This window comes from Phyllostomus discolor, chromosome 5, assembly GCF_004126475.2.
Source record: "Phyllostomus discolor isolate MPI-MPIP mPhyDis1 chromosome 5, mPhyDis1.pri.v3, whole genome shotgun sequence".
In the NCBI taxonomy this organism is placed as follows: domain Eukaryota; kingdom Metazoa; phylum Chordata; class Mammalia; order Chiroptera; family Phyllostomidae; genus Phyllostomus; species Phyllostomus discolor.
The window spans coordinates 13449900-13475538 of NC_040907.2; the positions used below are offsets into that span (position 1 = coordinate 13449900).

The 25639-nt window shown below is 39.9% G+C and overlaps 1 protein-coding gene across 3 annotated transcripts in view; it reads left to right on the forward strand.

Annotated features, from left to right (window-relative positions):
• Window positions 1-685: 685 nt before the first annotated feature.
• Window positions 686-25639, forward strand: part of CDC42 (cell division cycle 42) — a 48564-nt gene continuing 23610 nt past the window's right edge. Inside the window, exon 1 of one of the 3 annotated variants that reach the window (XM_028511461.2) lies at window positions 686-769. The gene's annotated coding sequence lies outside the window, so the exon portion shown is untranslated. The other 2 variants (XM_028511460.2, XM_028511462.2) reach the window with 2 other exon arrangements.

A 25639-nucleotide genomic window follows, 5' to 3' on the forward strand; every position in this document is an offset into this window, starting at 1 on the left:
CTCCCTTTCCTCTCTAAAAATAAATAAATAAAATCTTAAAAAAAGATGAGCTGTTTTCCTTTTAACACTGGAAAACATCTGAGAAAACGACAGAGAAGGTTCCCATTCCCCAGAAGATTCTACGCTAGCGGCAAACACAGATGATAAACAGGTGCTGTGAGGATAGGACGATCAGAAAGGGCAGAAAGCCAACCAAAGGGTTGGCGAAGAGGAGCAGGTAGGGGAAAACAGTGAGTGCAAGGAGAGGAAGTCTCTAAACCAAAAGAAGAAGCTGTGACTGGAGCGACTGGAGACTGCGGTGCAGGCAAAGCTGAGAACAGTAGCTCATCTTTCACGCCATGGCGGACCCACAGAATACCGGGCCATCCACCTGCAGTGTGGTCTCGGCAAGTCACTCCCCCCTTTCAGTAGTCTCGGTCTTCTCTGATAGTATTGTACTTAACAAGGTTGCAGGTCAAAAGAAATGTTAGTGGGAGCGCTTTGCAAACGACCGTTTGCAGGTAGCAGAAATACAACCATCTGAGAAAGATGTGAGGGGCTCGGCCAGGAACCGGGGAGCCGCGTTGGCGGGCGCGTGCGCGATAGGCACCGGAGCCAGGAGGGAGGTTCAATTCAGGCTGCGGATCCGCCTCTGCTGGATTCCCGGTCCCTCCCACTTCCGCGGGTACCCAACCGAACGTTCCTGCGTGCTGACGTCAGGCGCGTGCCCCTGTCCGGCAGCCGAGGAGACCCCGCGCAGTGCTGCCAACGCCCCGGCGGAGAAGCTGAGGTGAGTGCGGGGCCCGAGGCTCCCCGCGGGAGCGGCATCTCAGCCGCACTGTCCTTACCGCCACCCCCGGCCTTTTCCGGTCCGTGGCGACACCCCGCTTTTGGGTTCCCGGGAAGCTTGGGAGCGCGGGTCTCGGGGGGGGGGGTGCCCGGCTCGCGCGGCGCCGTCCGGGGGAGCGCGGGTCCGGGTTCTGTGGAGGAACAGAGGGCAGGCGGTCCCGGCGGGGAAGGCGAGGAGCGCACGTCCCGCAGAGGGGAGTGCTGCCGGGACCCGGGGTCCTGGCCTTGAGGGCGCGGGCGGGGCCGGGCTGTCACCGGGCAGCGGCGGAAGGAAGGGGTCACACCCATCCCGGCCGCTCGGGCTCCCCTCCCCCCTGGCCGGCCAGCTGGCCTGGAGGGCAGGCGGCAGGCTGGGGCGCCGAGGGTCTCAGCCGCGGAGCCGCTCGCGGGCGCCCGAGCTGAACGGGGGTGTCTATGGTTCGGTCTCCCGGGGTGGGTCGGCCCCCTGTGCCAAGGCATTCAACTTCCTGCTTCCGGGCGCCGCAGCGGACATTTTGCGGCGGGCGGGGGGAGGGGAGCGGAATTGCTAGCCCGGCGGCGAAGTGGCGGTCCGGGAGGGGACGGCTTGCGGGCTGCTCCGGGCTGTGCCTGCGATCTGCTTCCGTCGGTAGCCTCGCCTCTCGTTTGGGTCCGGGTGGGGTGGGTCTGATCGCCGTTTCTCCGATCTCTCTATTCCTGCTTTAGGTTGAGTTCCTAATACCATTTCCGTTTGCTTCTCCAACTCTTTATCTCCCTGCCTATGCAGCTGAAGCTTCCCTTTCTGGAAGTTACCTAACCACCTCTCGAAACTGCCGTCTGACGCTTTCTTAATTCCTCATATTGGGGGGAAATTTTCTTTGTTCGTTTGTTTTTTTTTCCTCCCCTTTAAGTCCAAGAGAAATGCAGTGTGAAAGATTACGTCATCGCATAAGGGGTGAGAGTTTTAACTCCTGCAAGACAGGGACTCACCAAATTAAGACAGCATTTTGCAGTCTTAGTTGGATATCCTGCCTGCTTCCCATCGGGTCGTTTTCAGAGATCCTTTCAAATTCTGGTTGTCTCAAATAGACCTAAAAGCCAGGAAGGTTTAAAATCTCAAGATGGGTTGGTGCCAGGCAATAAGCGTAAGACAACACCTTCTACAGCCACTTATGCAGGCAATGCCTTTAAAGATCCCTTTGTACTCGAATGAAGTGAATTTATTTGTGGAAGCATCTTTGACCCAGAGTGGACTTTCCCAGACTGTTTAATGTCTCCCGTATGACTTAATGGTGCAGAGTGCAAACCTCATTTGACCCACGTGTGCTTTTTGTGACAAGGGAAAAGAGAATCAGTCTATTTTCCCCCAATCTTTGCTCGCTAGACACTTTTAGTTTTGTAATTAAGACCAGTTTTGGATTTTTTACTAAAAAATCTTAAGTAACGTTTTCAGATCTTTGGGATCACAGTATTTGTTCCCCAGAATGTTAGGTATATCCTTCATGGACTACAGGGTATGGTAGCACAGAAAATGTTAGCAGTGTAAAGCAAATGGATCCGCCCTGACCCGTGTAGCTCAGTTGGTTGGGCGTCTTTCTGCAAAGCGAGGCATCACCGGTTCATCCCCTGTTGGGTCACAAGCCTGGGTTGTGGGGCGTGCAAGAGAAGCAACCGATCAATGTTCTCGCTCTCTAGTTCTCTCTTCCTCTCTAAAAATAATGAAATTTTAAAGCAAGTGAGACCCAATTCTGTAATGCGTTGTAAGATTAGTTCTTGTTGGAACAAGTTCTTTACTATTATTTCTCATTGTGTAGAGAGAATAAATGCTTGTTAAGAAATACTTGACCCTGGCTAGTGTGGCTCAGTAGATGGAGTGCCAGCCTGCGAACCAAAGGACTGCTGGTTCGATTCCTAGTAGGGGCGTATGCCTGCATTGTGGGCCTGGTTCCTAGTAGGGGATGCGTGAGAGGCAACCACACATTGATGTTTCTTGCCCTCTTTTTTTCCCCTCCCTCTCTCTCTAAAAATAAATCAAAATCTTTTTAACAATTTTAAAAAAGAGCACTTTACAGAAGTGGTAGGTTTAAACTGTCTTTCTGTAGACTTAGGTGTTGTAGAGTAATTGGGTAGGTGTGGAGTTTGGATCTTCTGAATATGTTTGCCATAATTTATCTTGTTTTAATATATAAATGGAACACTTGTCTGCTCCCTTATTTTTGAATTTTCTATATTTAAGGAGTTTAAATATACATATATCAATTTGTATCATTCCTCTTAAAATATAGAATAGTTTTGAGTTTACAGGGTTTAGACTGAGGCAGTGAGATAAAAGATTGGTAATTAACTGAGTAATGAAAATGAGCTCTTCCAGTAATTTTTTCAAGACCTAAAAGGTATCACATCCTCTTAGAATGTTTTCACATGATAATGAACAGTTATACTCAATTAAACTTAATTTTTTGGAATCTAAGATAGGTGTTACAGCCTAGGGTATTCTGGGGGCTTAAATCAAATATTCTTAAAACTCCCTTAGACCAAGTCTTGACTGTTTTGAAACATCAATATTTGTTTTCTTTTATTTGGATAATTTTTCTACTTAAAATTTTACGGTATATTGGAAAAACATTTCTAGTTATTTTTAAATATTTTATTTATTTATTTCTAGAGAGGGAAAGGAGAGAGAGAGAGAGAGAAACATCAACGTGCAGTTGCTGGGGGTCATGGCCTGCAACCCAGGCATGTACCCTGACTGGGAATCGAACCTGCGACACTTTGGTTCGCAGCCCGCGCTCAATCCACTGAACTACGCCAGCCAGGGCTCTAGTTCTTTTTTTAAAATTATTTTATTGCTGTTCAGTTACAGTTGTCTGTATTTTCTCCCCCTCCCCCATTTCTAGCTATTTTTTAAAAAAATATTTAAATTTATTTTTAGAGAGGGGGGAAAGAAGGGAGAGAGGGAGAGAAACATTGATTGGTTGGCTGCTCTCACAAACCCCCAACTGCGGGCCTGGTCTGTAACCCAGGCAGGTGCCCTGACTGGGAATTGAACCGGCAACCTTTTGGTCTGCAAGTGGGTGGGTGCTCAGTCTACTGAGCCATACCAGCCTGGGCTCTAGCTATTTTTGAAATGGTTGCACTAATAAAACATATTAAATCCAAGACTTTTCACATTTGGAAACTTTGAAGTACAATTTACTAGGCCTGTTTGGGAGTAGTATTTATAGTATTTATTTGTAGATAAATTTTAAATGCATTTCTTAAATTTTTTAGGGTCTTTTGAGAGAATAAGAAACACTTAATGAGCATTTCAGTCTACAGGCTAGCAGAGAAGGAGGGCTTCATATTTTGTTAACTTATTTCCCATACATCTACATATCATGCTATATCAAAGGGCTTCATTCTAGGCTTTATTATCAATATTTTCTTCCAAATTTATTAGTTTCCCTCATTAGAATATAGGTTCTATCAAGGCAGGGCTTTGACTTTGCATGGTCACCCCTGTATCCCTAGAAATGTTTGTCAAATTAATGAATTTCATGATGTTTGAGGGCTAACTTTCTCTTCCTGCATATTCTGTAGGCCGGTGTACTACTGTCCTGAGATTTATTTTGTGCTTGCTTAGCCATATCCATATTTGGGCTCATTGAAATGATGATTACTAATCTATTTTTGTTTGACTGTGTCTGTCTGTTTATCCCAGTATCTTTGCAGCTTTTTTATCTGGACAGTTTACTATTGCTTAGAAATCTTTTCTGATGATCAGTTCTTATATTCCTAAAAATTATTCAGGCTTTAATGTTTTGTTTTATTCCTCTATTTCTTTGTTAGCAAATAGCAGCTTATTTTTGCCGCTTCTTCTCCTTTACTCACAGTATCATATTCCTGGTCATGTTATGCTTTGTCCCTACCAGTTTCTACTTTTAGTTACTCATCCTTTCAGTCCAAAATATTTTGTTAAAGCAGTTTTCATTACTTGCCATTTTAGCTATGTCTGCCGCTGCTGCTGTTGTGAGTCCTGAATGTCCTAGCTGCTCCTGGGACATTGGTCTCCAACTGCTAAGTTCATGAAGTGAAAATCAGGTGTTTTGCCACCAAAATGGTATACCGTTAAACAATTTTTTTAGGAAAATATTTTTTTTCTCAAATATTTAGCTGTTATGCTGAAGTTCTGCCACAGTTTCTAATATGTATAGCAAAAAAAATCCCGATGTATTAAGTCATGGTATTCATAAGCATCAGTGGTCTGTCACTTGAAGAGACACTTGTTGCTCTCTCTGCTTTAACACTGCACTTGAACACATAGTGTTCTCCAGAGTAAGCCATTACCATTTGCCATTTTCTGCTGCTGTGTGTTCTTGAGAAAAATACTCCTAGTATAGTGATAAAAATTAGACTCTGAAATTGCATTGTCTGGGTCAGATTGTGGCTTTGCCATTATGAACTATGTGCAATCTAAGTAACGTCTTTGTGACTCAGGTTTACCTTCTGTAAAATAGGGCTAGCAATGGTCCCTACCTTGCATTATTACGAGAATCAAATCAGGTGCATAGTACATGCCCTGTAGGTGTTGGCTCTTGTTATTATAGCTTCTCTTAGGCCCTGACTTTTGAGAAGCTATCTTGCATTTTCCCCAAATACCAAAATTTTAATACCCTCTCTCCCCCATGTTAATCTCATGAAACCATTACAATTATTAAATGAAGTGGAAATTGTTGCCTGCTGTAATTTTTTTGCCCATTATTTTAATGAGTGTCTTAGAAGCAAAGATGTAAGGTTCCAGGTATGCATTGTATGGTCTATGGACCCAACAGCATAAGCATCACTTTGGAGCTCATTAGAAATCTCAGGCTCCATCCCAGTCCTACTGAATCTGAATCTGCATTTTAACAAGATCCCCATGTGATTTTTAGGCACAGTAAAATTTGGAGCACCTGTTTGGGACTGCTTAAGTGATGTCTTAAGAAATTTCAGAAACAGTGTTGAGTGTTTTATTCTTAATTCCCCCTCTACTTAATTAGGTATTAGCCTGGTTCCTTTTCAGGCAGGATGCCAGACTTTATTGCAAAGATCATATCTTAAGTGAATGGGGAACCTATTTGGTTTTAAAGGAATTATAGTGTCTTGTCTATTGTGTAGAACCATCTTATGTGTACACATTATCAGGAGGCAAATGTTGTTTAAATTATTAAAATGCAGTTGCCCACTTAGTAATATAGATAAGTCTTAAGCTCTAGTACATCAATTACACATTTGAACTCAAATTACATTTTATTGGAAACTAATTTTTTTGAGATAATCATTCAAATACCTGTTGGTCATGAAAACAGGGGAAATACAAAACTGGCATTTTGCTGATAATATAAAAGTTTTGTGCTTTCTTTAAAATAAACTATAGTCCTGGATGGGTAGTTCAGTTGGTTAGAGTTTGTCCTGATACACCAAAGTTGGGGTTCAATCCCCAGTCAGGACACATAAGAATCACCAATGAATGTATAAATAAGTGGAACAAGAAATCGATGTTTCTCTATCCCCTCTCTCTCTTTAAAATCAATAAATAAACAAACCATATCTCTAACCTCAAGGAAGATATTAGAAGCAAAAATCTAGTCTGTCTTAGCTGCTATGTTTGAAAAATTGTTGATATTTTTTAAGGAGTGGATTGATTTTTTCCTCTAATAACTTTTTTCTTTTTCTTAAACTATTTGGAGTGGGGGAAGTTCACCAGTGCTATCGCTTTGCAGTGTATGCTCTAGAGGAGTGTTTCCTAACCCTTCTGAAATCAAGGCCAGACATAGAAAATGCCATACTGTAGTAAATGGATGAGGCTGCTTTTGGCTGACTGGAGGTGCTGCAGACCCCAGGAGAGCTGGAGGATCAGTGTCTCAGGCACACCTTTGTCCATTATCTGTGACCCAAGTGGCAATATGAAGCCACCTACTATTGGAAGTTAAACCATGTCCACCCTTTTTAGCTAAAAAGATTATCGCTGTTGGCTACTCCTTGTCTGTACAGAAGAAATTGGGACAGATCAAATGAGCAAATGAAACTAGGGAGAGATGGAGGTGGAACAGAGGAATACTGTGTGAATTAGTGTTAAGGAGTGTGAGAAGAGGATACATTTTATAGAAGAAAGCATAAGCAAGATTTCAGGTAAAATCCATTGGCTTTGGTGATTGGCACTATCAGAGTATTTTGTACATGTTTTGGTTTGCTTTTAAGTCTGTTTACAAGCAGATAGAGAAGAGTAGGAAATAAAGAATAAAGTTTCTTAAAGGATTAAATTAATACCTGTGGTTTCAGGGTTTTTCATTATAATACACTTTCTCTAGAGCTACTAGTATTTGTTTTAACCAGCTGACTGTTATTTGAGAGCTCAAATCTGGAATCTCACAAAGTAGAATTAAGTCATATCACTTACTACTTTCCCAGGAAATCATATTTTTACTGTGGAGCTTAAGATTAATAGTAAGATTTTAAGCCCTGGATGGTGTAGCTCAGTGGATTGAGCGCGGGCTGTGGGCCAAGTGTCGCAGGTTCGATTCCCAGTCAGGGTACACGCCTGGGTTGCAGGCTGTGACCCCCAGCAACGCACATTGATGTTTCTCTCTCTCTCTCTATCTCCCTCCTTTCCCTCTCTAAAAATAAATAAAATCTTTAAAAAAAGATTAATAGTAAGATTTTAAAATGTAGATTTTCAATTATCTGGTAACTAGGAAAAATGGATAGTTACTGTGAATATTAGAGTGCTAAGGTTCAGTCACCATCTGATATCCTCATTTGTTTTAAAAAGTGTACAAATAGTATAAATAGTACAAAATATAAGCTACAATTGCTCATTGTAGGGGCAAAGGGAATATTAGATTGTTCTAAGAGTTCAAAACCATGGATATGGGGTAGGGGACAATTTTTAATTTCAAGAGTAATGCCTATGTTATTTCTCTAGTGTGTCAGAAAACCTGAAAGATGTTTTCATGGGGAAGGGGTGTCAGATTAATTAGGAACCCTACTTACTGTATCCCCATCTTGGAATTCGTATGTATTAATATATGCTTATTAAAGACTCTGAGGAATTAGATTGCCAGAGAATTTTAAAGTAATTTTATTTTTTAATTACAGTAGATATTCAGTATTATTTTATATTAGTTTCAGGTGTACAGCATAGTGGTTAGACAGCCATAGTTTATTGATACAAAGTGATCCCCCCAATATTTCAGTACCCACCTGGCACCATATATAGTTATTACTATATTATTGGCTATATTCCCTGTTCTGTATTTTACATCCCTATGACTATTTTGTAGCTACCAGTTTGTACTTCTTAATCCCCAGAGAATCTGTTTAATTCAGTGTTTTTTAAACTTGTTTGATGGAGCTCTCCCTTCTCCCCATGGAGGATTCTTCAAAGTTTTGAGAAAATGGGCTGGGAGACACTGGTGTCGGGTGATTTATTAATCTCTATTAAGTTCAAAGGCTGTTGGTGTGGCCAAACAGTGTTTGCTGTGGGTAGAAAAATAGGAAACATGTTCTCAAGTTCCTGTGGTAGGTGAATGGTAGAAACTTCAGCAACGGCTGTGGATTGTCTGTCTACTCTTGCTGTGGTCTGAGCCCCATTCAGAAGTTGTATAGAAATTGCAAATTTGCAATTTAGCAAATTAGCAATTTCTTGGGATGGAATTGAGCACTTTTGTATATGATACATATTTGAGGTATTTCGATTAAAACTGGGACAAAGTACTGGAAGGGAAATATTAGGGACTAGGGAAGTGATTGTCCAGTGGCTGCAAGGGAAGCTCCTGAAATGGAGGCACCCTCTCCAGTTTCCTCTGTTCTTGGATCAGTGATTCTAGTTTGTGTATTTTGTTTTCCAGTATTCTGAAAAGCATACAGTGATTTCAAAGCCAGTATTTTAATGCTCTGAAAGTCATATAATTCTCAACTGTTTTATCTGTGGTGTAAAAAAAATTTTTTTAAGATGTTATATATTTACTACTTTTCAGAGAGAGGAGAAGGGAGAAAGAGAGGGAGAAAAACATCGTATGTGAGAGAAACACCCCCAACTGGGGATCTGGCCCTCTGCCCAGGCATGTGCCCTGACTGGAACCAAACTAGCGACCTTTTGGTTTGCAGGCTGGTGCTCAGACCACTGAACACACCCCCCAGGGTATGGTCTCTCTTTTTAAAATATGATGGTAAGATGATTCCTTACCAACATTAAAAAAAAAAAAGTCCTCCAGAAATCTAAGGAAAGAAACCTAAGTAAGACAAGCAGCTTTTAAAATAGAACTAATCAGTGGCAAAGATTTGTGTGAAGACCTAGATTCTGGCAACTGTGTGATGCTTAAATTCATTGTACACTATTTTAATAGATTTAAATTTGAGTGAATTATTTCAAAATTGAGGCTTTTATGTTTTTTTAAAGTTTTATTTATTTATTTTTAGAGAGAAGGGAAGGGAGGGAGAAAGAGAGGGAGAGAAAGATCAATGTGTGGTTGCCTCTCATGTGTCCCCTACTGGGGACCTGGCCTGCGACCCAGGCATGTGCCCTGACTAGGAATTGAACCGTGACCCTTTGCTTCACCCGTGTTCAATCCACTGAGCTACACCAGCCAGGGCAGGCTTTTTTAAAAATCCTTACCCAAGGACATACTTACTGGTTTTAGAAAGAGAGGAAGGGAAGGAGAGAGAAACATTGATCGGATACCTTTTGGTCGTGCCTGACTGGGGACTGAACCTGCAACCCAGGTATGTGCCCTGATCAGGATTTGAACCTGGGACCCTTAGATTTACAGGACCAATGCTCCACTACGGTGAGCCACATTGGCCAGCCTTGGAGGCATATTGAATTATAAAACCATTGAATGTAAGATTGCTTACATTAACTGTTTTACTCTGATACTGTTGTAAACACAGTGTGATACTACATAAACTTTCAGGGGATTATGCTTCATTTAGGAGAGTGTTGTCCTTTTTTGCTAGTTTAAAAGTCGGTAGAATTGTGCATTTCCAGACCAGAATAGAGTTGCTAATGATGATGCAGAGTGGCTTCAAATACTTGGTTTTAACTACTTTAGCTAGTTCAGACTGTGGATTTGACTTGTCTTAGAAATAGGATTTTTCTCTTTCACAAATACCAGATAGTAATAAGAGAGAGTTTAGGACCCTAAAGGATAGTAATGAGAGGGTTTAGGAGCATAAAGGACCATTAAAGGGCATTCTGAGTCCAAACCACATGTTTTTGACTTGCTGCATCTCTAATCCGTCTTATATTATTAATTTATGAATTCATCAAATCTCTTGAATGTGTGCTATGTGAAGATCACTGTTCTAGATGTTGGGGATGTATCAGTGAATAAAACAAACCAAACAAATTTCTGTCCCCATGAAATTTACCTACTAGTCTGTGAGTTGGAGATAAGTGGGAAAAAATGAAAGGGAGGAAGATAAGGGGGCGGTGGAGTATAGTGGCCTTCTTCAGGGGTTGGTAGAACTTGGGTTGCATTTAAAAAATAAGGTAGTCAGCTCTGACTGGTGTGGTTCAGTGGGTCACTGGTTTGATTCCCCGTCAGGGCAGATGCCTGGGTTGCAGGCCAGGTCCCTGGCTGGGGGCATGCGAGAGGCAATTGATCCGATGTTTCTTACATTTATGGTTCTCTCCCTTTCTCCTTCCCCCTCTCTAAAAATAAATCAATAAAATCTTGAAAAATAAAGGTAGTCAGAGTTGTTCTAGTTCCAAAATGACACTTGAGCTAAGATCTGTAGGTAATGTACTTGAGCTGTTGTGGCAAAAGAATTTTAGGTAGGAAGTATAGCTGTAATCACTTTTTATCAGTGACAAGTACTGTTATGCTTACTTTTTTCTTTCAAGATTTGATTTATTATTAGAGAGGGGAAGGAGGAAGAGAAACATCAGTGTGTGAGAGATACATCTGTTGGTTGCCTCTAATATACCCCCAACTGGGCATCAAACTGGTGGCTTTTCAGTTCACAGGCCGGCACTTAATCCACTGAGCACCAGCCAGGGCACTTTTTCTTTTTTAAATCCTCACCTGAGGATATGTTTTATTGATTTTGAGGGGGGGGCGTTAGAGAGAGATAGACATTGATGTGGGAGAGAAGCATCAATTCGTTGCTTTCTGTATCTCCCTTATGTACTCCAACTGAGGATCGAGCCTGCAGTGCAATTCAGGTAGGTACCCTGTCTTGAGAGGGATTGAGCCCATAGCCTCTTGGTATATGGGGTGACGCTCCAACCGCGATACCTGGCCAGGGCTGTCATGCTTACTTTTATACAAAATCTTTAAAAGTAGGCATTAAGCAAACGTATTTCATAATGCATCTGGAATACCATTATAGGAGCTTAGTTTCCTAAAATACGGTGTATGTGAGTAATTTCCAAATCAAACAGTTGATAGTTATGGCAAAAGTGTGTGCTTTGCTGGTGTTGTCCTTGGTTTTTAAGTGTGCTTGAAAAGGCAGATTTGTTGCCAACATGTATTGGTTATTTTTTAGTCTTTGCAACTCTCTCTGTTGTTTTATTTCTCTCAGTCTCTTGTAGTGGATAGAACTGTACAATCACTCACGCTGAAACATCTGCAGCCATGCCAGCTGTACTCGGTGGACGTAGACTTGCTGCAACTGTTATGGCATCTCCTATTATACTTGGTCCAATTATTTATTCAAGTACACAGTTGAATGCTTCTGTATATGTTTACCTCATTACAATAGATTTTACATCAAAATTGGTAGACTGCTTTGATTCAGAATTTTGGTAAACTTGTTTTATAAAAAATGATTTGTGGTTACAGAATAGACTGTGAGAATCTGGATGTAGGGACCTCAGCCTCATTAGACACAACAAAGAAATTCTAAAAGATCATGGTTAGTTTTGTAGTTGGTATCTCATCTGATACAGTGTGTGTTGCCTAGGTAGTATAGTGATTGACTTTTTTTTTTTTTTCTTGCTGCAAATGTATGCTTGTATGTAGGATTTCTGATACAGACTGGCACACGATTGCATCACTGGTTAAATTAGGACAGAATTTGTTTACTGATTCAGAAACGGCTGTTTACTTGCAAGAATACCTTAGAACATAATAGATTTCTTTTAACTTCTCTATTTTTCTGTGGTACAAACTTAGTCTCTTAATGTCATAGACTGAAAAACTTCCTCATAATTTACCACCTTCTTAAATCCACCCTCCACCTCCAAACTGGTCAACTATTTTTCTCTTTTGTGCTACTACCCCTAGTGCAGGTCTTTCAGTTAATTCTTAGATTATTAAAGTAGTTTCATAGCTGAGTTTCTTTACTTTATCTGGTTACCTTTGACAGTGCACCTTGGAATATGGTTACAAGATGGATATTCCTAAAAACAAAACAACACAAAAACCTATTGATTATGGGTAAGAAAGAAATGATAGCCTCCTGCTCACCACCCAGATTAAATTAAAACTTTTCTGCCTAGTTTTCAGAGTCTTTATTGACTCGGATTTATCCATTTTTGTCTTGTTTGGTTTTTTTTTGTTCCACTTTGCAGGCTGGCAATACTTAAACCTTTTTTGTGATACCATGTCTTACTAGAGACTAACTAGAGATGTATTTTTCACATTTTTCTAGACCACTCTCATGTTTATTACTCTTTTGAAAATCTGTGGCACTTGGAGTGTAATTTTATGGCGATCAGACCACTACAATTGTGTTAGCCTTTTCTGCTTCTAACCAGTAAATTACGCAAGCTGACGTATGTCAAGCTTTCTGGCATAGTGTTGGCAAGAGTAGGTGTTCAGTAAATTATTAAAATGTTTTCAAGACCTTTGAAGGTTTGAAGAGTTTCTGTCTTTCTCAATTTAGTGTTATAATAAGCATTGAGATATCTTTCTGACTTTATAGTTACTAGTTATTTGTTGGAAGAACAGAAGCCTATTGTAACACGCTTTAGGTCCTAACCTATGTCCTGATACTGTGAAGTTGGATAAGACCTGTTAGGTGCTTCAACTTGTTCTTTAACACACACATGCACACATGCGTGCCAGGACAGCTGCTGTTAAACTCTTTGCATTTGTTTTTACACATTGGAACACAAAATCTTAATGGTCAGTGGTAATATGTTTTAAATAACATTGTTTTACTATATTGGTAGTCTTCACAACTTTTTACAGTATACAGCACTGAATCATTTTTTGTTGTTGCATTACTGTTAATGTTATAGAATTTCATTGTTTCTTGGTAAAGTATTGGGTTGGCCAAAAAGTCCATTTAGTTTTTTCCATTTATTAAAAGGCATATTTCACCCTGGCTGGTGTAGCTCAGTAGTGGATTGAGCACGGGCTGCGAACCAAAGGGTTGCCAGTTCAATTCCCAGGCAGGGCACATGCCTGGGTTTCAGGCCAGGTCCCCAGTGGGGGCCACGTGAGAGGCAACCACACATTGATGTTTTTTCCCTCTCTTTCTCTCTCCCTTCTGCCTCTCAAAAAATAAATAAAATCTTTAAAAAGCATTTTAAATTTTTACCAATAATTTTATTGATTTGGATATTTTGATTATGTTGGCTCTCTCTCACTATTGGCTTCTAGTGGGTAGATGCCAGGGGTGCTGCTGAACCTCTTCTGATGCATAAGACAGTACACAGCAAAGAATGATGTGGGCAAAATTTCAGTAGTACCAAGAAACTTCGGAAACCATTTTTGCCATGTTTGATCACAGGACCTTCTCCATAAATCGTTTTTTTAATGTATTTCAGTTGTGTGTTTACCTTTATTGGAATAATAAAACATAATATGCCAAAAATGGTGCATATTTTCTCCCATTTTCAATATTAGAATGGCTGCACAAAAATTCATCAATTTGGTAAGTTTTTCAGTATAAAAGAGAGTATGATGAAAAATGAGTGTATCCATCCACCTTCCCAGAAGCAGCCACTATCACCTAGCAGGTACATCTTTGCAGATAGTCTTTGCACCTGGAAGTATATATGTATCTCCTCTCCATTAAAGAAAATGCACACATAAATCGTCATGTTACACACATTGTTCTGTACCTTGCTTTTCAAAAACTTTATATACAGGGTGGGGCAAAAAATAGGTTTTCAGTTTGTATGGAAAATAATACAATAATTAATAAATAATACTACAAAAATAAACTGTCCCGCATGCTCACAACTTTAAAACTGCTTTTGTCCCACCATTTTTAATTTTCATTAATAACTTTATTGATCTGGGTATTTTGAGTATGTTGACTATCTCCTGCTACAGGCTTCTAGTGGGTAGATGCCAGGGGTGATGCTACATTTTCCAATGCATAAGACAGCTCCACAGCAAATAATTATTTGGGCAAAATGTCAATAGTACCAAGAAACTTTGCAAACCACTTTTGTCACGTTCAATCATAGGACCTTCTCCATTCACCGCACAAATCTTTTTTATGTGTGTTTCAGTTGCATTTTTATCTTTCTTGGAATATAAAGCATAATATGCCAAAAATGTTGCATATTTTCTTCCAATCTTCAATATTAAAGTAGTTGCACAAAAATCCACCAATTCTGGTAAGTTTTTTTTTTTTAAATGCACACTGGTATGACAGTCTACTGATAATCTGACAAAGTTGTTTTAAATGAAGTTAAAGACACCTAAGCCCTACTAGAGCCATTGTATGGAAGAAAACTAACTGAACTTTTTGGCCAACCCAGTACCTTAATTACTTTTTAAGGGCCCTATTCCAACTACAGTCAGTCATATTCTGAGGTACTAGGGGTTAGGGCTTCAACTCATCAATATTGGGGGAATCACAATTCAGTCTATACTAGGCACTCTAGCTCATTCTTTCTAATAGTTGTGTAATGTTCCTTTGTATTATAACCTAGGTTACCAGTCCCCTATTGGTGCACATGTAGGTAGTCTGTCTTGCTCCTGCAAGCGATGCCGTGGTACATACCCTTGTGCCGACCTCTTTGCATTCATGGAGAAAGTCTTAGAAATGGAATTGCCAGGTCAAAGAGTGTACATGGTAAATTTTGGTAGGTATTGGCCTAGACATGGAGGTCTTGTTTATAATTGTTTTCTGATATTTTTTTGAAAGTAAAAATTTGTCTTGTGTGTTATGTTCTAATCTTAAAAACCCCATTGTTTTCAGGGGTACATGAAGGGCTTTTACTTAGCCCTTTGATACGGAGTATTGCCTAATCAGATTCTTAATTGACTGCTTATGTGGATGACTTCACAATGATAAAAAGAGCTCAGATTTGAGTAATAAGTACTGTACAGAGGAATAACTCAGTGACTCTTAAAACCTATGATGTTAATTTCTATTTCTGTTTTACAAATGGAGAAATAGTGTTTTTTTTATGTTATTTATTTTTAGAAAGAAGGGAAGGGTGGGAGACAGGGAGGAGAGAAACATCAGTGTGTGAAAGACACATCTTTTTACACCCCCCAACCCAGGCATGTGCCCTGACCCGGAATTGAACCAGTGACCCTTAAGGTCTCAGGCTAGTGCTCACATTCGCTGAGCCATACCAGCCAGGGTGAGAAACAGTCTTAAAGAGGTTATGTAGCTTGCCCAAAGTCACAGGAGAGGGGATATGAGCTGAGGGCTGCTTGACTTGAAAGCTTCTGTGCTTGGTTGCTACTTATTTTCTTCCTTGGGCATATTAGAGACTTGATGAATATTTGTTGTATGATTAAGTAATATTTTTTGTGTGTGTCTTCTTAAAATAAAGGCTGTTTTACAGCCCTTTTTATAACATTCCAAATTCAAATTCTCTGGCTACAAATAGGTGTTTTTAAAACTGTTCTTTGAGATCAGAGAGCAGTGATTTCAAAAAGGATTGTTCAAAGTAGCAAATCTGTCAGGTAGAAGCACAGGATTTTTTTCTGAGTTTCCTTTTAATTTGGTATTCAGATGCTTTCATTTAACTGTGGCAGTGCTAATCTTTAATCATAGGGCCATTACTGTTTTTGCGAGTTCTAATTGGGATAAGAATAAGGTCCTGTATTAGGTGTTTACTCTGTGCAGGGTGATATATTAATTGCTTTATCTACATAACCTCATTCCTCTAGTTTTTTGAGTTAGATGTTATTGTGTAGATGACCAAATTAATGTATAGAAGTGAAGTACCAGTACCCACACACTGAAGTGGAGCTAAGATTGGAACCCGTATATGCTTTACAAATCCAATGCTTTTTTCATGTTATTATTTTAGTCTATAAAGTTATTTTTTAAAAAAATACAAAATTTTGTTTTCTTGCACTTAATATATGTTCAGTATTGGGTGCCTTGGGAGGGAGATAAAGAAATACAAGCCTAGTTTTTCTCTCTGCGGGCCTATAATCTATTATTAACTAAGAACAAGCACATGTAAGTAAAAAGAACATGATTAAGTAGTCATTCTTATTTTTTAGATTTTATTTATTTATTTTTAGAGAGGGGAAGGGAGAGAGAAAGAGGAGGAGAGAAACATGGATGTGTGGTTGCCTTTCATGCATTCCCTCCTGGGGAACTGGCCTGCAACCCAGGCATGTGCCCTGCCTGGGAATCAAACCAGCGACCCTTTGGTTTGTAGGCTGGCACTGAATCCACTGAGTCACACCAGCCAGGGCTAGTAGTTACTTTTGTTGATTCATTTATTCAGTGAGCACTTTCTATGTCTAGTATTAAGCTATTAAGCTTACAGCAGAGTCCTTGCCTTTATAGAGATTTTCTTGTTTTTTTTTTTTTTTTTGTCTGTCTCCTTTGGTGCAGTAACAAATACACAAGATAATTATAGATTATGACCATACTTTAGAAGAAATAAACAGGGTAATATGATAGAAGTAAGGAGGGAGGAGGGAGTCGGATATTCTGAGTATTATGCTTAGGGAGGATTTTTTTAAAACTAATTTTCTTTATTTTATTGTACTCCCCTGCCCCACCCCCGAATTACTATTTAGTCCCCTTATAGGGAGGATTTTCTGAGGATGATTTGAGCTGGAATCTGAAGGATGAGAAGCAAACAGCCTTAAGAGGTAGGGGCCTAGCATGACTGAGGAATATAAAGAGGTCTGTGTAGCCAGAGCATGGAGAGTGAAGGAGAGAGAAGCATGAAATACAAGATCAAAGAGATAAGGACCTTGTCATGGGAGCTCAGGATTCAGGCAGTTTTTTATTTTTTTTTTAAGGTTTTATTTATTTTTATAGGTGGGAAGACAAGGGAAAGAAACATCGATGTGTGAGAGAGAAACATCGATTGCCTCTTGCATGCCCCCAACAGGGGCCTAGCCTGCAACTCAGGCATGTGCCCTGACTGAAAATTGAACTGGCAACCCTTTGGTTTGTGGGATGATGCCCAGCCCACTGAGCCATACCTCAAGGGCATTGGGCAGTTTTTGATAGCTGGAATAGTTAGGGAAGGAATCTCAGGTAAGGTGGGATTTTGAGATGAAAATTAGGATACAAATAAGGATGAGTTGTAAGGCCAGATATCTGTGGTATGGAGAGATGATGTAAATTAAGTTGTAGATTTTGAAATGAGCTCATATTGGATAATTTAAATAGCACCAGGCAATTGACAATCAATTAATAATTGATTAGATGGGCAGAGTAAGACACAAGGAAACTGGTATCTGTATTACTTTGATTTTCTGAGTGAATACCAGTGTTTGTAAGATTATTTCCTGTTTATTGAGGACTCTGGAAACAAATAATAAAGTTTAAAAAGAACTGTCTTCATGTGGCTTGTTCTGTGTTTGCCTGACTGAATGTCAGGATCCATGGGTGTTAACATTCTGACTTTAGGACAATTAAGGGATATTTCAAGCCGTAAAAAGATTCTCTTTATTTTATTTTATTATTTTTTTAAGTAATATTAGGTCAACTAATAACCATTAGCTCTTTTGAATTTTGTTTGAAGCTAAACATTTATTTCAAGGTTTTAAAACATTCATTTTTACAGTGTATCATTTGTCTTGGGGAGAAAGGTAACTGGTGGAGTTGTAGTAGTATTTGTGATGTTTAGCTGGCAGCCAGCCAATAATGATGATAATAAAGAGTTTCACAGGTTCTTTAAATCTACACTCAAGGACCCCATAAAAATAAAGAGACGAGTTCTGAGATTCTTGAAGGGTATTTGGATCCGTAAAGCATTTAAGAACCTAGGAAGTAGGGGTTTTGGTGTTGCTGTGTGGTGGAGTGATAGGTACTGGGAGTGAGTCTAGAAGGTATACCTTATTTTATTTAACAATTTATTTTCCTTATGATTGGCAGAATCAATCATGTTTTATACTTTAGGTTGCTCAGCCCCAATTCTATGTTCTGGTACAAATGAACTTCATTATTAAAGAGGAATAGTGTTTAGTTATTGGTGTAAAATAACTTTTCTGGCCACTTTGGATAGCAAAATGGTAGTTACAGCCTCTTAGCTACCATAATGATTTGACATAGGATAGAGAAACATGTCTGGCATAGTTACTTCTGTGTTGAGGCTGGCATTGTATATATTGCAAAACCAAAGTCTCTTCCGTGGTCATCTGCTTCCTCCTCATTTGGTGATATTTTAATACATGAAGTTATTCATTGATAATACATGTCAAATGCTTTGCAGAATAGTTAATGAGATAGCTTGAAACTTTACTCTTTTGTAGTGATAGCTCTATATTTGACTACAGTTTTAGTAAGAGCAATAAGTACTGTAATTATTTTGGAAATAAGAAAAGTATATGCTTCTTTCTAAGTGGGTTGGAATTGTTGATGTTTTAAGACTTATACTGACTCAAAGTGCCTTTATGTTTCTGTAAACCCCAGGCCTGTGCCCACGCTCGGGGTTTAAATGCTCAGGTTTGCTCCTCACGAAGAGATGCCCTTGCATTATTCCCCTTTGGGTGAGAGTTGGTACAGTCAGGATCTAAGCCCTGTGATAGGAGGCAGTGGGACATTCTCAGGTCTGAATCGTTGTCACAGCCCTGCCTAGGCCAGGAGCAGTTGACCAGGTCACAGTGAGGCATGCTGGATTATCAGAGGTTACCACTTGCCCAAATTGTCAAGGCAGTGCCTCGAGCCTGGCAAGAAGGGGTGCTGTAGGGCTTGTCCAGCAATGAGTGAGGCAAGAGAGGAGACCAGGAGCCCTTCTTCGTGCCCTCTTATAGTGTGTCTAAGCATGCTACCAAATCCTGAAATATATCCTAAGACTAACAAAGGCAGCTGTGTCTGAGCCCAGTCCTTCCATGCAGCATCTCTTATTCCCAACGTTCCCTCTAACTGGACACCCTCTTCTGTTCCAGGTCTCTGGAGATGTAAGGAAAACAGGCCTGATAGCTGGTGTGGGTGAGGAGTTAACTGGAGCCTGGAACCCAGTCCTGGCTGGGGGAGTGCTTGGGGTGGGCCCTTGCTGTTAGGGACATTTCCAAACCCTTACATGCTGGTTAAGAACAGTAATAAAATTGAAGACTAAAAACTTAAAAACGACAACAAAAACCAAAAGTGCCTCTAATCATTTAAGCAAGATTAATAGCTAACATTTACTAATCATTTACTGTTTGTCAGGCGCTGTTTTAAATTACTTTAAAAATAAGGTTTTACTTATTTTTAGAGAGGGGCAAGGAGGGAGAAGGAGAGGGAGAGAAATAGCTATGTGAGAGAGAAACATCGATTTGTGGCCTCTCGTTCCCACCTGGCTGGGGACTGAACCCGCAACCCAGGCATGTGCCCTGACCAAGAATCAAACCAGCAGGCTTTCGCTTTGTAGGACAGCTCCTAACACCAGCCAGGGTAAATTCTTTCTTGTCTTTCTTTCTTTTTTTTTTTAAATTTTGTTTATTTTTAGAGAGGGAAAGGGAGGAAGAAAGAGAAGGAGAGAAACAAATGTGTGGTTGCCTCTCACATGCCCCCTACTTGGGACCTGGCCTGCAACCCAGGCATGTGCCCTAGACTGGGAATCAAACCTGCGACCCTTTGGTTTGCAGGCCGGCACTCAGTCCATTGAGCCACACCAGCCAGGGCAAGGGTAAATTCTTGACCTGTATTATCTCAGTCAACTTATCCTATGAGGAAGGTAGTACTATATTCAATTTTTAGATAAGAGATACTGAGCCACAGAGAATGTTAAATAACTTGTCAAAGGTCACATAGCTAGAGTGGTAGAACCACTCTGACTTCTGAACTAATGCTCTTTAACAGGGGACCCACACCAGTTTCCAACAGATTGCTGAGCTGTCAAGCCAGGAAGCCTAAGAAATGGAAGATTTGTGGGTACATAGAAAGAGGAAGAGCAAACTCTTTCTTACTAATTGTATGTCCCCTTTCCCGAATAAAATTCAGTAGTTTGTCCTCAGGGTCCCCTGAAGAAACAGGAACTGAATTTCTGTTTCTTACTTCCTCTTCTGTCTTCCTCTTTCCAGTGCAGACAACTGCCGTGGGTATATACTTGCCACTCCATTTGCAGTGGATCATATTTGTTTTTATTAATGTCATTTCTCAGGCAAGGTAATATAGTTTAGTGTTTTAGAGCAGGAGTTTGACAGACTGCTTCGGTTTAAATTTCGGTTCTCCCGTTTACTGTCTCATTAATCTTGGCCTAGTTTCTGAACTTCACTGAGCCTCATTTTTCTTACCTGTAAAATGGAGATAATATAGTACACACCTTATAGGGTTGTTGGGAGGATGAAATGTATGAATATGTGTAATATGTTTAGAAAAGTATGTGGCACATAGTGCTAAATAAGTGTTTGCTACTCTCACTACTATTTGAAAACACTTTTGGGGTTGAAACACCTCTGAGATATACTAGTTCATAATCTTTCAATATTCAGTGTGAGTTTTTCATGACTGAACATGTAAAATTCCTGGGTGATATAGCTAATTTATATCAATAATTTGAATTCTACCTAGAGCAGGGGTGTCAAACTCATTTTCACCGGGGGCCATATCAGCCTTATGGTTGTCTTCAAAGGGCCGAATATAATTTCAACTTCTGAACAGTTAAGGAGAAGTTACATTTGTACAATCCTAAAATTATTTTGGCCCTTTAAAGGCAACTGCAAGGCTGCTCTGATGAAAATGAGTTTGACACCCCTGACCTAGAGAAATTTCTACGTTACCTAAAAGGCTAGTAATATTTATCTTAGTTTTGATCTTATGTTACTGGTATTTCTTCTCTTGCTGTCATATAGGAAGGTGGTTCTCAAACTTCATTGTGCATTAGAATTACATAGGGATTGGTGGATTCTGATTTATTAGATTTGGGATGAGGCCTAGGAACCTGAATTGTTGTTAAACCCACTCCAAGGTGATTCTGATTTTGGTGTTGGTGGTCTGAGGTGATAATTTTGAAATTGCTGGCTGGAAAAGTATAACAGGAAAGAAATTATAAAAGGTAATAACTGTCAGATTTTTGTTAGTTTGCATGTAGGCAGTGATGATTTGTAAACTAAAAAAGCATTTAATTTGGGATTTGAAGATAGTGATAGAGTCTCTTCTCCTACCTAAATTATTATTAATACTGTTAGTTAACTTGGTTTTAGGGACTACTCTATAGATACAAAAGTGATACAGGAAATACAGAAAGAAATAATATAGGAGTCTTGAGGTGAAGAAGAAATATATGGGTGGATTTCTTGGGTTTTGCGTCATTAAGTAGAAATAAATATATTCAGTTCATTTTAACCTATGTTTTTGGTGTGCCTGCTATGTGCAAAGCATGAACAGTTTGACTAGAGAGTTCACCAAAGAGAGGAAGAAGTACAGTATAAGTTTTGACCCACTGTACAAAAACAGAATGTAGTAGGATTGATGTAATTGATGTGGTAGGTAGAGGAATTCATGTATATTATGTGCTACAAGCCAGGTCTTTTTGGATAGTATTATTTAATCTTCATAACAGCTGTGTGAGGTTTTGATATGGTTAGTTCTGTTACAGATGAGAAAATGGAGGCAAAAGTAGATTGGGAAACTTTCCCAGGTCCCTAGTAAGGCTATGTAGCAATTAAAACCAGAATTTTCCTGACTTCAAAGGTAGGAGTTATTATTTTATGTATTACATTTATGTATTTTGGATCATCTTTCCAGTTTATCAGGCAGGACAACACACAAGATGGGCCCAGTTGGCTTGGGGGCTGTTTTCCCTCTCCGAAGAGAAAAGATAACAGATTTCTAAGTTTTCAAAGTAATAATGCTTGTCTAATGATCTAGCCAAACTGTATGCAGAGCACATTTCTCTTACATGAATTCTATTTACCTGTAATCTTCCATTGGAAAATCTTAAAGAGCTCTCTCTCTCAGCAAATTTGGTATCTAGTTGTAATGAATATGTGCTTAACAATGCAGAGATATTTTCCCTTGGTTATAAGATGTCTTTTCAGTTTGTTGGTTATTCAGATTTATTGTTCTATAATTTAGTTGTAATTTCAGTTTAGAACTGTGAGGAGGTGAGTGTAACGTCTGCCTACTTCGCTGCCATCTTGGATGGATCTCTCAAGAGTGTAGAAATATTTTTAAAAGTTATTGCCATAGGATAAAACTGATGAGCCTGTTTGAAATATTGTTACCACTGGGCCTAAACCTACATCGTAGATTTCTTCTAATACAAATTGTACTATATCTGTATGCTTTACTCAATAGTTGAAAGTTTCCTGGTGGCCAGAATGACCTCATTTTTAACCTTTTCTTATTTCCTGGTATCAGAGCGAGAGAGGGGTACTGCATTTAAGATTTCTACTCCATGAAGAACCACTACAGTATTTTAAGACTGTTCTTTGTGAATGGTCTCCTGAAAACAATTTACTTTGATAGAATTTCCAGATATATCTATTTAAATTATTTGTTCTTTAATACAGTTATTAACGGTAGCTTTCTTTGGCATATTTTAGAAAAGCTCTAACTTTCTCCATCACAGCTTGTAAACGTTTGTGATTTAGCCATGTGGCAATCATTCATTGCTTTAATCAGGGAAACTCTTTGTCTCAAATTCTTCTTATTTCCTAGGAAATTTTAATGAAAATTTCAAGAAACAGTACCTTAAAAAAGAAAAAAGGAAAAGAAAAATGATAGTTTTTCCTTCACTAGAAGTCAAGTTTATAAGCAGCCTATTGATTTTGTATTTGCTTAGTAGTATGGGTTATAAGTCTTAAAAATGAGTACCAGATACAAAACGTAGACAAGGAACTTTATATTTAGGGGTGACAATTAATTTGACTTAAACCACAATTGAAACTTAAAAACAGCATTTATCTTAGGTACTTATGAGACCAGACCTCAAAAGTGGTCAAGTTTACTACCAAATATTAATACAGTTTCATGGATTCTAAGACATTTTCTCTCACACTTAACACCTTTGAATTAGGATGTATTTTAAAATCATTGTCTTAGAGTCTGTGAAAGATAGTAATCAGGATTTCAGTTCTGCTTTTGTGACCATCCAAAATACCAGGGACTTAATGAGAGAGAGGTTTCTTTCTTTCCTGTGTAAAAATCCTAGAAGGCAATCCGGAGTTGGCTCCTCCTATTGCATTACCCTTTTTTTAAAAAAGGTTTTATTTATTTACTTTTTAAGTGAGGGGAAGGGAGGGAGAAAGAGAGGGAAAGAAACATGAGTGTGTGATTGCCTCTGGCATGCCCCCAACTGGGGACTGGCCTGCATCCCACCCATGTGCCCTGACTGGGAATAGAATTGGTGACCTTTCAGTTCCCAGGCTGGCACTCATTCCACTGAGCCACACCAGCCACTGCTCATTCTTAACATGTAATTACTATCTGTGGTTTTGTAGGAGTGTTTCAGCTCCCATCATCATGTCTGGGACTGGGACAGGGGAGACTATACAGCTTGCTTTCAAGCCTAGTGTTGAAAGTTGCATCCATCACTTCCACTCTCATCCAAAATTTAGTCTCTGTGGTCACCTCCAGCTGCAAAGGAATTTGGGAAATACGGTATTTACTAAGTGCCATATGCTTAGGTAAATAAGTAATTCTTTTACTAAAGAAGAGAGAAGGAATTGGCAGACAGCTAGCAGTCTCTGTCACAGTGATCAAACATTACTTTCTGCCCAGTGTTTATGATTAAACTCTACATAAACAAATTATCTCAGTGATGGTCAGGACAAATAGAATGTACAAGAAAGTGAACCTGAAATAGATTTGAAGACATCAGGGAAAATCTATAGAAGACTTTTTATTTTTTTTTTAGGAGAACATTATCTTGTTTTTCAGAGATGGAGTGAGGAACCATGAGAAGACAACTGTTCATAGTTCCTCTTCTTCTCTTTGTTATTAAGTAAAAGGCATTCTAGAATAGTTCTCTAGAATTTAGTACTGAGTGTGCTTGATTATTTAGTTTAGGGATCAAGATCCTTAACCTTTAATGTGTACTAGTATGAGTGCTTCTTTAGTACATTATAGGGGAACGAGAAGGCATAGGATAAAAGGAGGTTAAATAAAAAAAAAATGTAATCAAGATGGTTTTGATGAGGAACGGGAAAGTGTATTTCCTGCAGTTACTTACTCCTTTTGTATATACAGATGTTAACAAATAGAAATTTATAACATTTAGACTTCCAGCCAAGATGGAGACATAGGTAGACACACTGTGCCTCCTCGTACAACCAAGATACAGACAACAATTTAGAAACAGAATAACAGCCAGAACTGACAGAAAATTGAACTGTATGGAAGTCGGACAACCAAGAAGTGAAAATAAACCTGTTCATCCAGACTGGTAGGAGGGGCGGAGTCGGGCAGCCGGGCTTGGGTCAAGGCGCGGAGAGCAGAGAGCATTGGGACCGGGCGTGGTAAGGTGTCCAGGGCATGCAAGAACGCAGCAGGTGGACCCTGAGCACGCAAGCGGTGGCTGGCAGAACCCGGCCAAGGGTTAGCAAACGGCAGACCCAGCGAGGCAGGAATTGTGGAGCGAGGCACTGTGTGTGCACAACCCAGGATCCCAGCGCTGGGAAATAGAGCCTTGGGACATTGATTGAAAACACCTGTGGGGTTGAGGCACAGGGAGAGACTCCCAGCCTCACAGGAGAGGTCCTTGGAAAGTCCCACAGGGTGCACAAGCCCACCCACACAGGAATTGGCACCAGAGGGGCCCAGTTTGCTTGGGGGAAGCTCTGAGGTCCAACAGAGAGTGGAACAGGTGCCATTGTTCCCTCTTGAACCCCACCCCCACATACAGCGTCACAACCCAGCGCCTGGGGTGCCCCGCCCTGGTGAACACCTAAGGCTCTGCCCCTCATACGTAACAGGTGTGACCAGACCAAAGGAAAAAACAAAAAAAGATGGCTCAAACAGAATTAAAAACCCCAGAACCCATCCTTTTAAGCGACTGAGAGATAACCAACCTATCAGATGCACAGTTCAAAGCACTGGTGATCAAGATGCTCACAGAATTGGTTGAATTTGGTCGCAAATTAGATGAACAAATGTAGACTACAATAAGAGAAATGAAGGAAAATGCACAGGGGACCAATAGTGATGGGAAGGAAACTGGGACTCAAAACAAAACAATAGAATGGATCAGAAGGAAGACAGAAACAACCAAACAGAAAAGAATGGAGAAATAAGAATTCAAAAAAATGAGGAGAAGCTTAGGAACCTCGAGGACGTCTTTAAAGGTTCCAACATCCGAATTATAGGGGTACCAGAAGGAGAAGAGAAAGAGCAACAAGTGGACAACTTATTTGAACAAATAATAAAGGAGAACTTCCCTAATCTGGCAAAGGAAATAGACTTCCAGGAAGTCCAGGAAGCTCAGAGAGTCCCAAAGAAGTTGGACCCAAGGAGGAACACACCAAGGCACATCATAATTACATTACCCAAGATTAAAATGAGGGAGAGAATTCTAGAAGCTGCAAGAGGTAAGGGCACAGTCACCTACAAAGGAGTTCCCATCAGACTG